Source organism: Papio anubis, chromosome 10, assembly GCF_008728515.1.
Source record: "Papio anubis isolate 15944 chromosome 10, Panubis1.0, whole genome shotgun sequence".
NCBI classification, from domain to species: domain Eukaryota; kingdom Metazoa; phylum Chordata; class Mammalia; order Primates; family Cercopithecidae; genus Papio; species Papio anubis.
Genome location: NC_044985.1, coordinates 57,858,086 through 57,874,332, shown reverse-complemented (window position 1 = coordinate 57,874,332; position 16,247 = coordinate 57,858,086). Strand labels below are relative to the sequence as shown.

General features: G+C 34.5%; 1 protein-coding gene across 1 annotated transcript in view; it reads left to right on the top strand.

The window, feature by feature from the left end:
* OLA1 (Obg like ATPase 1) overlaps positions 1 to 16,247 on the top strand; it is a 170,365-nt gene that overhangs the window by 64,359 nt on the left and 89,759 nt on the right. The gene's annotated exons all lie outside the window — the stretch shown is intronic.

Sequence of the window (16,247 nt, the reverse complement as noted above, 5' to 3'; positions counted from 1 at the left end):
GGACTCTGCAAGGCCTTCTACATGAATCATCCATTTAATCTTAAGAGGAAAGTACTACTATTATCTACATTTTACAAATGAGGAAACTGAGACTTAGATTTTGACTTGCTTAACACTTCCAACGTGTAAGTGGTAGTATCTAGATCAAAATCGTCGTTTGCTTATTTTTGCCCTCTTACACATCACAGTACCACTAGTTCTACATCAATGAGAACAGTCTAGTTATCAGAGGAGTATGGTATTCGATAGAGGGATAAGGTAGCTATTTGGGAGTACTGAACAGATAGCATGGAGAGATAAAGGCCACTAATGCTAAGTGGTGAATGCAGATTTTCCAACTAGGGTTCTCCCTTTTCCAACCTGGATCTTGTGTGCTCTGTTTTCTACATGTTTTCTGTGCCCTAGTGCATACTTCCTGAAATATCTGAAGCAACCCATGAGAGACTGAACTCTTCTGGTCTCAGTTTGGCTCATCATTGCACAGCTCATGGCTGGATTATCAAGTCTGGCTTTGCTATTGGCCAGCTCATTCTGATGCCAGTGGCCTACTTTCTGCTAACTTAGAGTCTTGGTATGCCAACACATTGTAACTAATCCCTCCCTCAGAACTGCACTTGTTGTATTTTTTTCTGGGAGTAAGTTATGTGCAGATACAGTAGTTATATTAGCCAAGATTGACCTTTTTTTTTTGCTGAAGTAGTGTCCCATTTTATTAAAGATGTGATGCTGGACTTTCAAAAAAATGGCATTTTTAGAGATTGTATGGAGCCACTTAACAGTGAAACTTTTGAACATTTTATTAACTGAGGCAGTACACACTTTTCAGTGAACTAAATTCTTTGACAAACAGTGAGATTCTGGCATTTATGGAAAACTTTTAGTTTAACTCCCACAATTAGATGAGGTAATTGGGTATGGAGTAACTGACAGTTTTGTTGTCACCATCAAATCAACTCAAAACATCTTGGATATTGCATGGCATCTTACAAACAGGATAAAAAGACAGCCCTAACCTGGAGAGACCTGCTTGGGAAGGTTGTTGATAAGATGGTGCATTGAGGGATGAAAACAGGGATTTTTTTTTATTTAGGAGAAACAAACATTATTTTCTGTCTGATAATTATGACCACAGTAATACATTTGTACTGTAGGTGAAGTGGCCCATTGCTGCCATATGTGTGCACCTTCCTCAATACCCATTTGTACTTAACAGAAATTGAAAGAGATTGTTAAAAAGAAATTAAATTGCATATAATACATGTGGATCACTCTTAACTCTTTTTAATGGCTATGTAGCATTTTGTCATAGGAATATACCACAGTTTACTTAAATGATGGATATTTAGGTCATTTCAGATTTTTAGTTCTTCAAATATTTAACTCTTTCTTCCCTCTTTCAGTTCCTTATTTTATTGAGAAAACAGAAGCAGTCAGAAAAGAATTACCTCCCTCTTTTCCCACAATTTATTCACTCAAGGATATGATAGTGAACAAAAGAAACAAAAATCTGTGCCCTCAAAGTGCTTATATGCTAAAGGAGGGAGATAGACAATAAACAAGGTGTTTAAAAAGTAAAGTATGTTGTATATTAGATTGGCGATAAATACTGAGGAGAAAAAGTAGGGAAGGAGCATAGTATAGTAAGTGTTGGGGGGTGGAGTTTGTAGTTTTAAAGGCAAGGAGAGATTCACTGAAGTTGACAATTGAGTAAATAACTGAAGGAGGTAAGGGAACAAATCACGTAAATATTTGTAAACAGAGGCAACAGCAAATGCGAGTGCCATGAAGCTGAGTGAGGCCTGCTGTCTGAGTTCTGTCACCCTACATCCACTTGCATCATATATTCTACCTTTTCCCTCTGATTATAACGAGTGAGTTGTCCCTGCCAAGGCTAACCCCATCCACTTGCACATGAAATCTGCTTCCCTCTGTCATATAGGACTGTGATCCTGCTGTCATGCCCTCTTACCTGTGTCACATTTTCTCTCTAGTTGGTTCCCATGAGGTTGCAAACATGCAGCAATATCACCCATCTTTAAAAAATGAACATGAAAGAAAAACAAAACAACAGAGTCCCTTGGCCCTCATTCCCTCTTCTCCCCAGCTACTGTTTTATTTCTTTGTTCGCCTTCACAACAAAGCTAAAAAGAGGTTGTCTCCACTTCTTCACATTCTATTCCTTTTAAAAACCTACTCCAGTGAGGTTTTGCTTCCAAAAGAGCATTTTAAAATGCCCTTGTTTATGTCACCAGTGACCTCTATGTTGCCAGTTGCTCCTTTTCCATCATTTTCTCTGATAAAGTATTAGCAAATCATGGTTTGTTTGTTTGTTTGTTTGTTTATTATTTGTTTTGCCATACTAGAATGTAAGATCCAAGACCATAGGTACAGGGGTGCTCTTCAATATTTGTTGAATGAGTGAGTGAATGATAATACCAGCCTCCTTGTACATACCTTATATGTACCATTGTCCTCTTGCCTGATTTGTTTTCCTTTGAGATAAATACCTAAAAGTACTAAAATGATAATTTCCTACAAGTACTGAGTCAAAGGGTGTGTGCATTTTTAAATGCTTTTATCAATTGCTACTAAGCAACCTCTTTAACCAAAACATGCAGTTAGGATTTGTTTGTTTTTAAAACTTTGGTATTTATCATGGACACTTCTTAAAACAGATGATTTTACTACTTTTGATTTCTATCTTTTCCCAGACTGCCAGGATCAAATGATGTATGCAGAAATTCCAGTGTAACTTGTATTTTCATACTTGAATATTCAGTTAGGGCCAGGTAGGCCAGTAGAAAAGGGTTCTCCTCAAGTTTTGTGTCCACAGGACAGTGAAGACTTAGAATGTCATTGAAGCTGCATGACTGTCTTTAGGAAAAAAGGTTTTAGCCATTATACTGCATCCTGCTGTCTTATCTGAGGAATAACACATTTGCTAGAGGTGCTTTCCTTCAGATTGCTGCCCCAGTCAAAGGTCAAGTATTGTGGTAACTACACTTTTGCTATATTGATTGAAGAAATAGAGCACTAACACACATAGAACAAATTTGTACTCAGATTATATGCCTGGATTTCTGGGGCTGTACTTAAAGCTAAGGAGTCTGGTTTTACTTATCCGTTCCCAGCATTTTGTAGTCAAAATGCGGATAAAGCTATTGATAAGAATAGAAATGGATACATTTGTTTTCTAATTGTCTCAGTATTAGACGGAAGGTAAAATATTAATAGTTGCCCACATAAACATAATATTTATAACAAACTTTTATTATCGAATCTTTAGATTTTTTTAACCTTCATTGAGAAAAATGTTTCTGCTAATGTTAATTAGCTAGTAACTGCTGTTTTCAGTGTGCTTCAATTACAGTATGTTGCTTGATTATATGTTATAAAATAAACTTAAGGTTGCCCTAGGCTGTTAGACTCAGTAGTTTATGTTAGCTTACAACCTAGAAGTAGATTTCTTATAGATTTGTGAGGAAAGGAGAAAAGTAAAAATTAAGCTCTATCAAGATATTTTTCTATTTTATTATGCTTTCTCATTAAATTACTCTCTTTCTATTTCTGGTTCTCATTATGTGAGTTGCAAGTGAAAAGTTGCCAGTCCAGAATGTTTCAGAAACATGGAGCGTTTCAATGATAGCTATCACTACTGTCTAATAATTGATAGCAAACATTTATTAAGTGCTTACAATGTCAGATGTCAAACCCTAAGGTCTGGGTTAGTAAAATTCATAATATATCTGTCCTTAAGAAGTTCAAAGCCCAGTGGAACAATTAAGACAAATGATGAAATTCTTTACAATTCAGATTTAGTCAGTAAGTAAAATGTTAGTAAATCTGCTTTGTAAGGAGCATGTAGTTTTAGGAAATTTATTATAATATTGTTACCCAGTAGATATGTCTAAAAACCTTTATATGTTTATCCCACATGAACCTTTTTCTGTCTTTCAGATAATTCAGCAAAAATATTTATAGGTTCCATAACTGTTGATATTGAAGAGTTTTTTAAAGAAGTATTCCTGAGTTAATATAAGGTTCCCATAAATCAGCCTTTAGTGTAACAAATATATATATTTGAATATCTAGCATATGGACATGAAGTTTTGAATATTTAATAAACTGAAGTCAGTATACTATACTGAGTACTTATGCGTAACTATTTTCAAACGTTTCTATTTCTTTAAACTTTAATGTATTGTACAATAGCCAGTCATTTCTCACAGTTTGTCAAACTGTAACCATAAAGTTACACTTTAGGAATTTAGTTTTTAAGGTTTTTTTTTTCTTTTTTCTTTTCATGGTAATGTTTTATCCTGGATATGTGTAAAATAAACTACTTACAGTTAAAAAATACATACACTCCTGTGCATATAATTTTCTGCCCATTCATTATCCTTTTAACTTAAGCATTATCTTTGGTTAAAATCGCTACTCACATTTGCTTTTTAAAATACCTAATGTAGTTTTAATATAAGTTATATAACTCAGATCATAAACTAAACCAATACAAAATAAGACAAGTAAGAAATGGATAAGATATGGCATCTTTCTTGCTATACTCATTCCTTTCTGGTGGAAGTGGAACTTTTGAAAATAAAAGGTAATACTGTTTAGGAGCAAAGTTTTAATTTTGTTCTTATTGAAATAATTGATAAATTGCTTATTTCTTTGTAAATTTGTACTTAGTTTCAGAAGTCAGGAGTTTATCAAGTTTGTACAAGTTTTTTGGAACTAGTTTTACAACATAAAATAATTTTGCCATCTTCTCATTTTGTGATTAGACATTTAAACCAAATATAAAGCTTAGGTTAAAGACGTTGAATAGAACATAGCATATATACTATATATGTGATTTGAAATGTACTTTGTTCATAGGCCCATATAAAGACAGTTTAAGTTAGCTGGCCTAATGTATGCAGAAAGTAATAACAATTTGATCATATCAAGTGTATGTTTGTCTTAAGGAAGTAGAGTATGTTTACTGTATTTTTTCTTGCTCATGAATTAATTAAATTTCTATTTTACTTTTCTAGATCCACCAGTTCCACCAGGCTTTGAAACTGGTGATTATTTATAGTGTTCCTTTGTGGAAGGAGTGGATTTATAAATTAAAATTGTCTTGTTTTACCAGTGTTTATTTTGATTTAGTTTATTCATAAAATTAGTTTAGTTCTTCCCAGAGAGCTGTGTTTTGATTTAATTAATAAATAGAAATTAGGTGTTTTTAACTTTTGCATAGGCTTATAATATGCTACCAAACATCTACAATAAATACTGAAATAAATACCTGTATTTGGCTAATACCTATAATATATACTGAATGTTAATGAAATTATTACATAGCATTGAATCTTTAGGTGTAAAAGGATAAATTAGCTGTAGTTTAGTAGCAATTTGAAATGTACAGCTTTTTTATGTGGTTTAATTCAATATTTTAAAAATAGGGCTAGTATATTTTGAAATCACTAGAGAATTAGTTGAATTGGGGAAAAGTCAACAACTTTTTGTAAATTAAGTTTTTTTGAGATCTATTCTTTCCTTTTAATTGATATTAATTTCCTGAGTTGATATTAATTTTCTGATTAATCATTTTAGGTTGTGTCTGAAAAAATTTTAAGAAATCCAAATGTATTTGATTTTATTAAGCTGGCTGACTTTGTCAAAAGTCTGGAAAAAATTTAAGAAATTCAAATGTACTTGATTTTATTAAGCTGGCTGACTTTGTCAACAGTCTGAAAAAAATTTAAGAAATCCAAATGTACTTGATTTTATTAAGCTAGCTGACTTTGTCAAAAGTCCATTGCTATTTGCTTAAGGTTTCTAGCTTTTGCAGCAGAGGATAATAGTGCTCTTAAATTGGATTTATGCTAACTTTTAAGAAACATATTTGTTCCAAGCAGTCTAAGAAGTGCAGAGATCCATGTCAATATTCAGAATTCATATTTTCCTTGAACAGAAGGTTGTGATAAAATGGTACATGGTGTGTTTTCATTGCCTGTTGAAAGACTTTCTTGCAGTTAAAATAAGCATTTTGATGGTGGTTGAATTAAGAGTTTTTGTCAGTCTCTTCTCATCATGGATGATTAGACTAAAACGTCTGCTTGTCTTGACTTGAGATCACCACAGCTTCAGATAACATGCTTTGTGATTGAAGGTCGAAATATTTTGAATTCTAATAGGCTGCCAGATGAATTGCTTGAAATAGACTGTAAAATTTCAAGGCTTCCTTTTCCATCTGCTGTGAAAAGAACCATTGGGAATGGTTGAGCTTGATGATCATAGAATTACTGGATGGTGATTCTAAAACCCTCAAAGGGAAGTTGCTATGGAGATCTAGTTCCAAACTGTGAAATGATTCACCTTTGAAAGGCTGCAGGGTCTGAGAAGCTGAACACATCATTGTTCAGGTGGTCATTGGTTAGGAAATTGCTGGTGCCTGTGTAATCAGCACTCCTGTGGTAGTTAACGATCTAAAAAGGTTTGTTCTGAATGATGTGGGACAACAGCAATGTGCATAAGATGGCTTCTCTCAATCATGGTTTGCTCAGCCTGGTGCTTGTAAAAATACAGCAAACTAAATAGCACAGAAATGAATTGCTTTATTGAGGGAATCTTTTGAAAACAAAATTTTGAATTGATGAGTTTAGCATCTAAAATAAAATGGTTCGTTTTGAAAATAAAGTTTTTGCAGAAACATGCATTGTTTTCTTTATTTTAATTCATCCTCATACCTCCCCCTTTTTGTGATAAAAAGCTCTTTGTCTTTCTAGGTGTAAGACCCTTACCATGATGAAATGTTTAGCTTTTAATATCCTAGAGTACTATTTCAAGAGCCTTCTTGCATAAGCACAGGGGCACCTGAGAAGGAGTTTAGAAAAGCCCCTAGTCATTGAGAATGAGTCTAGGAAATCCCCAAATCATTAGAAGTAGAAAGTAATTAATCCACTTATAGCAAATTGTTTCCCCTCAAATTGTTTTTTATTTGCCTATTTGTGACATGTATTTTAAATTGATATCTTTTCCAATTTTTGTTTTATTAAATAACTTTCGTTTTTATTTCTGGAAACCTGAGGCCAAAATAATTTTTGAAATTCATTTAACAGCAAATTATTATAAACTGCTATTCTCCCATATTAAGATTTCAAAATAGGTAAAATTCAATCTTAGTTAATTTCCTATCAGCCTATAATGGTGAACTTTAGTAATCAAGTATGAAATCTTATCAAAAATAATGTATGTATATCAAGTTTGTCTGTATGGTGTTTTCTCCAGACAACATTAAGGTAAAATATACATGTAACAAAAATCATATATTCTTAGTGTACAGTTTGATGAAGTTTATTGTACACAGTTGTAGATCTACTATCACAGTCAAAATACACAATGTTTCAATCATCCTAAAATGTTTCTTTGTGTCCTTTTGCAGTTGATCCTCTCCCCTAACCCTTATCCTTAAGTACTCACTGATCTGCTTTCTATTGTTGCATTTTTATTATATTTAAAATTTCATGTAGTATCATGTAGTATATAGTTTTTTCTGTTTGACCCTTTTTAAACCTAGCATAATGTTTTTGATATTCATTCATATTGTGTACATTAATACTTTCTTATTACTATGTAGCCATTAATATTATCAGTTTGCTTGTCCATTCATTAACTGGTGGAAATTTGAATTGTTTCCAGCTTTTATTGTTATGAATTATTTGTGTAGAAATGTTTGTATGGATATATGTTTCTATTTCTTTTGGGTAAATATCTAGAAATGGGATTGCTGAAGTGTATGGTAACTGTATGTTTAGCTTTATAAAATACTGCCATACTGTTTTCCAAAGTGACGGTAACATTTTGATTTCTCACCAGCAATATGAGTTCCAGTTCCTCCGCATCCTTTCTAACACTTGATATTGTCAATTGTTTCTAGTTTAGGCGTTATAGAGAATACTTCATTGTGGGTGTCATTTTTATTTTCCAGCCTATTAGTGATGACCATCTTTTCATTTGCTTACTTCCAAACTGTATATCTTCTTCGGTGAAGTGTCTGTTTAAATCTTTTGTCCATTTTTAATTGGATTGTTTGTCTTATTTTGAGTGGAAAGAGTTCTTTACATATTCTAGATACAAATTCTTTGTCAAGTATATATTATATGAAATTTTCTCCTAGTCTGTGGCTGGCTTTTTTTTTTTTTTTTTTTAATTATGTCTTTCAAAGAACAAAATTTTTCATTAGGATGTTCATTTTATCAGTTGATTTTCTCTGATATTTGTGTTTTTTATGTCTGGTTCAGAAGTCTTTACCCAGTGCAGTGTTACAGATATTTTCTTTTGTTAAAGTTTAATATTAAATAACTTTAGCTCTTACATTCAGGCCTATCATCTTTCTAGTTAATTTTGCATATGGCATGGGGTAAGGTGTTAATTTTCTTCCATAGAGATGCATAGTTTTTCCAGAATCATTTGTTGAATATTTTTTCTCTCACTGAATTAACTTGGCACCTTGTCAAAAATCAATTCACTGTTTTAGGAGGTCAAATGCAGGTCAGTTTATGCACTCTATTCTGTTCCATTGATCTATTTGCTTTGGCAATACTATACTGTCTTGATTACTATAGCTTTAGAGTAAGTCTTAAAATTAGATAGTGTAGGTCTTCTGACCCTTTCCCTATTTTTAAGATTTCTTTAGCTTTTCTAGTTCCTTTGCAGTTCTGTATAAATTTAAGAACCTGAAAAAAAAGCTTGATGGAATTTTTTGATTTTTGACTTTGTATTGAAACTGTCAGTGGAGACTACCAATCCATGAAGGTGATAAATTTTTAAATTTATTTGGGTCTCTTCTCAACAGTATTTGATAGGTTACAGAGTATAAATCTTATACGTATTTTGTTCATTTTATCCTTAGGTATTTAATATTTTTCTGCTATTATAAGTGATATTATAGGTTAGTTTTAGAAGCCCTTAATCAGGTTGAAGTAGTTATCCATTATTCCTAGTTTGCTGAGAGTTTTTATCCTGAATAGGTGTTGAATTTTGTCAAATGAATTTCTTTTATCTATTGGAATGATCTGGTTTTTCCTTTTTATTCTATTAATATGGCAAATTACATAGACTGATTTTTGAATGGTAAGCTTTTGTTATTCCCAAGATGAACTCACTCTATCATTATAAATAAACCTGTGTGCTTTTGAATTTGATTTGCTAAAAATGTTTTAAAGGATTTTTACATCTGTATTAATGAGGGATTATTGTTTCTGTGGTTTTCTTTTATTGTAATTTTTGTCAGAATTTGATACCAGGGTAATATGAACCTTGTAAAATCACTTGTGAAGTATTTTCTCTTTGATTTCCTGGAAGAATTTTTGGAGGATTCATGTTATTTCTCCCCTAAATGCTTGATAAAATTTACCATTAAAGCCATCTAGGCATGGAGTTTTATTTTTTATTTTTATTTTGTTTTTGTGGGAAGGTTTTTATTTCAGATTCAATTTCTTGAACCGATGTAGGACTATTCTTATTTTCTATTTCTTCTTAGTTCAGTTTTGGTAATTTTTGTCTTTCTAGCATTTTGATTACTTCATTTAAGCTGTCAAATTTATTGGGCATAAAATTATTAATATTCTCATTATATGTTTAATGACTTAGGACCTATAATGTCTCCTCTTTCCTTCGTGATGTTAGAATGAAGTGTAATTTTTGTCTTTCTTTTTGATTAGTCTATCTAGAGGCTTATCAATTTTATTGAGCTTTTTAAAGGACTATGGGTTTCACTGATTTTTTTTTTCTTTGTTCATTTCCTATTTCACCAGTTTATTCTCATATCTTTTGTTATTTCCTTCTTTCTACCTATTTGGGTATTTTAAAATTACTTAAGACCTTTTTTTAAATAGGTGCTTGCAGGTTGTTGACTTATAAAAAAATCAAGTTGTAAATTTTTATCACAGATTTCAAATGAAGTTCTTAAAAATCTTAACTTGAACAAATATAAAACAATTTAAAAACCTTTCTTTAAAGGCAGATTGAGAAAAAAACAGGCTTAAAAATATGTTTGTTATTAACAGAAAGAAACATATTTAGGTAAAAGTAATAAAAACCTCACGCTGCATAGGTAATGCAAATAGTTCTAGTTATCTGATCGTTGGACTAAAAGCAAGTACTTAAGGTCTTCAGCTCCAATCTTTTGTTCATTTCTTATTGCTGGAATTTTATATTCATTTCTTCTTGTTAGATGACTAAACAGGATGATGGTAGATAGTAGATAGCCTTATCTGCTGGCGATCTGACATTTTCCACCACTTGCCATCTTGTGGTTTAGAGTTGTGTTAGTCCATTTTTGCGTTGCTATAAAGAAATACCTGAAGCTGGGTAATTTATAAACAAAGTAAGTTTATTTTGGCTTATGGTTCTGCAGGTCCTATAGGAAGCATGCCATCAGCATCTGCTTCTGGTGAGGCCTCGGAGCTTTGCTTGCAGAAGGCAAAGGGGGAGGCGGCATGTCACATGGCTAGAGAGGGAACAAGTGAGATGGAGCAAGAGAGAGTGCCACTCTATTTTGAACAACCAGACCGCACTCAACTCAGAGCAAGAACTCCTTATGGTGAGGACAGCACCAAGTCTTTCATGAGGGATCTGCCCCCATGACCCAAGCATGTACCACCAGACCCCACCTCCAACACTGGAGATTACATTTCAACATGAGATTTGAAGGAGACAGAACAAGCAAACCATATCAAGAGTTTTCAGGTTGTCTGCACTGATACTTGAAGTTGTAGTGGCACTGTTGCTGAGGTGTCTGCTGACCTTGGGTATCATCTCCTTGATTTTTCCTTATCCTCTTCACTTCTGTCCTCTCTAGACTACCTTTGGCAGAGGGTCCCTGAAGAATCATGGTCTGTCTCTCCGATACCTACTCTGCCCCACTGGCCTGCCTTGTTCTGTTGCCCACTGGTTGTGGGTACCCTCCAGCACTTCTCCCCGGGTGTAGGGTCTCCGCATTGGGAGGTAGGAAGGTGGGAACTTTTCCTTCCCTAGGCCCTGCGTGTTGGGCCTGGCCTTAGGGAGCACTCTTTTCCCTGGTTCTTTTTGCCACTCTCACTATTATGGTAATTCTGCTGGCAGTTGCCTGGAGGACCCCTAGGAGGTAGATAGGGACTTATAAAGATACAGTCCCCTGCATATTTACTGCCTTGAACTGCAGCTCCACCAGGGCCTGCGGTGCTGGCTGCCTCTGCATTCTTTTCTCCTTCAACAACATCAAACTCCACATCTCTCCAGCTCCGCCACTGCCAAGCTAGTTCTTGGGGTTATTCTTTATGGCAGTATGGTGTAGAAATACATCTCACTTGGTGTCATTCCTGTTGATGAATCCGTATCCGTTTCTTACATTGAACTGTTTTACTGTTCCCAAAACTTTCGTAGTGATGACTTTCTTGTCCCTGCTGGTCTATATGAGACCGACTGGGCCCCCGCTCCCCGCTGCCTCTGGGGCTGGGCTGGCTGTTGACAGCGCCAAGGGTGGGGGGAGGGGGGCGCCGGCGGCTTCTGGGTCTCCCCAGTGGTTGCGGAGGTGGTGAGTGGGCCTGCACTGGCTGCAGCTCCTCCCATGTGAAGCCCTGAAGGCTGTGATGGGTGGGGGCTGCTCAGGACTCTCTGGAGTCCACTGTCCTCTCCTGCTGCCCATCAAACGCCTGTTTGGTTTTAATTTACTTTTTCTTTCTCCAATTTGTTAGGGTGAGAACTCAGATTATTAATTTTGGAGGTTCTTTTCTAATACGATTATTTAAAGTTACAAACTTCTCTCTAAGCACTGCTTTAGCTGCATCCCACATACGTTGATAGGTTATATTTTTATTATCCCTTAGTTTAAAGTATTTCCTTATTTTTCTTGTGACTTCTTTGATCCGTTGATTCTTAAAACGTTTGTGTATTTCCAAGTATTTGGAGCTTTCCTAGCATTCTTACTGTTATTGATTTCTAATTTAATTTTTTTGTAGTTAGGGATCATCCTCTGTGTGATTTCAGTTCTTTTAAATTTGGGACTTGTTTTTTGGCTATGCATAGTCTGGGCCAAATGAACTACATGCTTTTGAAAAGAACGTGTTTTGTTATTATTGAATGTAATGTTCTATAAATATTTCGTTCAAGACGATTAATAGCATTGTTCATATCTTCTGCGTTTTTACTGATTTTTTCATCTAGTTTCATCAATTTAGTTAAGAGAAGGGTATTAAGATCTCCAGTTCTGATTGTAGAATTGTTCATTTCATCTTTACTTCTCTTAATTTTGGCTTCCTGTAATTTGAAGCTGTTATTAGGCACATATACATTATGTGTATATTATGCCTTATGTGAATATTATGCCTTTTGGATGAATTTACTTTTTTTTTCATTAAAAAATATGCGGTACTTTTTATTTTAAAATCAATTTAATCTGATATTAATACAGCTACTATAGCCGTCTTATACTTACTGTCTTCCATCCATTTACTTTCAACCTATCCCTGTTGGTTTGTTTGGAGACAGAATCTTGTGCTGTTATACAGGCTAGGGTGCAGTGCCACAGTCACAGTTCACTGCAACCTCAAACTTCTGGGCTCAGGCAATCCTCCCACTTCAGCCTCTCAAGTAAGTAGGATTGCAGGCTCATGTCACCATGCCTGGCTAATTTTTTAGTTTTAAGTTTTTGTAGAAATGGGAGCTTGCTATGTTGCCTAGGCTGGTCTTGAACTCCTGGCCTCAGACAATTCTTCTGTCTCAGCCTCCCAAAAGTGTTGGGATTACTAGGGTGAGCCATTGTGCTTGCCATGTCTTTATATTAAAATGTATCTCTTATACAGAACATATGATTGTGTTCTATTTTATTATCAATTCTGATAGTAAACACCTTTTAAAGTGCTTATTCCATTGCCTAATGGACTTTATAGGTTTGGATTTGTAAATTTTTATTTGTGTTTTATTTGTTGCTTCTGTGGTTTGTTCCTCTGTTTCTCTACTTTTTTTTTTTTTTTGATTATTTGAATATTTCTTAGGATTTTATTTTAACATTCATCTTCGATTCCAACTAGATTTCACTTTTTTTAAGTGATTGCTCTAGTGATTAAAATATACATCCTTAACTTTTCAGTTTGTTTACAGATGCCTTTTAGTTTTTTTTATAGTTTACAGTTTATATTGTATCACTTCATGTAAAATATAGAAAACTTGCAAGTTTATAATCCCATATTCCTTCCCTGTCTTTTATGCCATAGTTGTGTGTAATACTTTACGCATATTGTAAATCCCACAATTTAAAAAATTGAGATAAAATTTACATTACCTAAAATTAACCATTTAAAAATGTACATTTCGGTGGCATTTAGTATATCATAAATGACTTTTGTTTAAACATATTTGTATTATGAGGAAACCATGAAAAGAAAAAACAAAAACCCTTTTGCACTTACTTAGATATTTGCCATTTTTGATGCTTTTCTTTTCTTTCTGAGAATCTGAGGTTCTACTTATCATTTCTTTTAACTTTGAAGACCTTTTTATAGCATTAATTGTAGCACAGGGCTGTTGGCAATGAATTATCTTAGTTTTCTTTCATCTGAAAATGTTTTTATTACAAGATTCATTCTTTAAGAATATTTTTGCTGTATATAAAATTCTTGGTTGACAGGTTTAATTTTTTTCTGCACTTTAAAAATATTGTTGCACTCTCTTCTGTCCTTAATTTCTAATGAAAAAATCAGTGATTAATTGAAACTTTTTTTTGCTTCTTTCAAGAATTGCTCTTTACCTTTGACATTTATGTCATACCTCTGCTATTGTATGTCTTAGCATTGCACTTCAATTTATAAATTGCTTTCAATAAATTGTGTAAATTTTTATTCATTAATTCTTCAAATTTTTTTTCTCCCCATCTCTTTCCCCTCTCCTTCTAGGACTTTAATTATATGCATGTTGGGGCTGGGCGCAGTGGCTTACATCTGTAATCCCAGTACTTTGGGAGGCCGAGGCAGGCAGATCACGAGGTCAGGAGTTCGAGACCAACCTGGCCAACATGGCAAAACCCCATCTCTACTAAAGATACAAAAAATTAGCTGGGCATGATGTTGCATGCCTGTAATCCCAGCTACTTGGGAGGCTGAGCCAGGAGAATCACTTGAACCTGGGAGGCGGAGGTCGCAGCGAGCTGAGATTGCGCCATTGCACTCCAGCCTGGGCTACAGGGCGAGACTCTGTCTCAAAAAAAAAAGAAAAATTATATGCATGTTGGACCATTTTATATTGTCTAGTAGGTCCCTGAGGCTCTGTTCATTTTTATTCTGTCTTCTGTGTGTTCAAATTAGTTTCTGTTGATTTATCTTTGATGTATTCTTTTCCTCAGTCATCTTAATTTGGCTGTTATATCGATAGATAGATAGATAGATAGACAGATAGATAGATAGATAGACATATTGTGTTTATCAGTTCTAAATTTGCCTCCCTTCCTCCCTGCCCTCCTTTCTTCTTCTCTTCTTCCTTCTCTCCTGCCATTTCTATTTCTCTGCTGGGAGTGCCTATCTCCCAATTCATTGTGTGCATAATTTACTTTTATTTATTGAAGATAGTTTTAATAGGCACTTAACATTTTTTCTCAGCTACTTCCACCATCTGGATCATCTCAAATTCAATCTCACTTGTTTTCTGATAGCATTATGCTTGATTTTTCTTAGGTAATTTTGGATTGTATCCTGGACATTATGAATGTTACGTTTTGGTGATTCTAGGTTCCAGTTTTTCTGTCATATGTGTAGGGGGTTTGTTTTGTTTTTTGGTTTTGTATTAGTAGACAGTTTGAACTACAATCTCTATTTCTTAGATGGCAGCTCCAGTCTCACTTCACTTTGTCTTTAGCTGATCTGCTTTGAGTCTGCCCACCTCTTTGATTGAGTTCTGGTATCAAAGAGGTGAGTAGACTGAGGGGATTTCATCTATTTTTCCTGTCTCTTTCTCTTCTCTTTGCATTCTTCCATTGCTACAGTTTCCCTAGCTTTGGTTTTCTGCTTCTCCAGGACAGAAAGACTAATTTATCTGTAGCTTGCCCTGTGTTGACAATACTTGGTTGCAAGCTAAAAGCCTTGAAAAGATGAATTTCCTTCATATAACTCCCCTTCTTTGAGCAGGTACTCCTAACCAGTCTTTCTGATTTCCTTTGCTCTCCAGTGCCTTTAGGTAGCTGCTTTTTGTATCTTGTCTGTGTTTTATAGTGTTTTTCCCCACCAGGGTGGTCAGTGATAGTTTTCCAGTGAGATCTTACTGTGCCATTATTGAAAATGAAAGCCCTTGGTTGGAATTTTAGGCTACCTAATAAGTCAGTAGCACTTCTTATCAGTTTTATACACCAGTACTTTACTTCCTATAGTGATAGCCTGCATACTAAGACAGTGGGTTTTGAACCTTAAGGAAAAAATATTGTGATTTATAGTTAATTTTAACTTACTACCAGGTATAATAATCTTATATTGATTATTACACACTATTTAATCTTTAGTATTAATTTATTACCATCATACCTTAATTACTATGTAATACAGTTTTACCACGTGAGTAACTGAAAATTATAAGGATTATATATATACACACACACACACACACACACACACACACATATATATATATATATTTTTTTTTTTTTGGGAGGGGGATGAAGTTTTGCTCTTGTCGCCCAGGCTGGAGTAAAATGGTGCAATTTCGGCTCACTGCAGCCTCTGCCTTGCAGGTTCAAGCGATTCTCCTTCCTCAACCTCCCAAGTAGCTGGGATTACAGGCGTGCACTACCATGCCCAGCTAATTTTTGAATTTTTAGTAGAGACAGGGTTTCACCATGTTGGTCAGGCTGGTCTTGAACTCCTGACCTCAAGTGATCCACCCACCCCAGCCTCCCAAAGTGTTGGGATTACAGGCGTGAGCCACCACTCCTGGCCTAAGGATTGTATTTCTATAAATTCTGAATTGACTTGTGCCAGAGTCCTATTTCTCATGTAGCCTTTGAGGATGAATTGAAGAAGATGTAAAAGATTCAGTCCAGTATGATAGTGACTAAATTGTAACTAGTTTATATTTACTGATGTATAATGGGGCACTTTTTTTTTTTTTTTTTTCTGGGGATAGGCTAAATGTTGTGTTGGCTTGTGGGTTCTTTCCCTCTCTTCTTTTTCAGTTTACTCAAAATTTCCTTAAGACATAATTGTTGACTTCTTCTAATGTTAGTTAATTTTTATCTT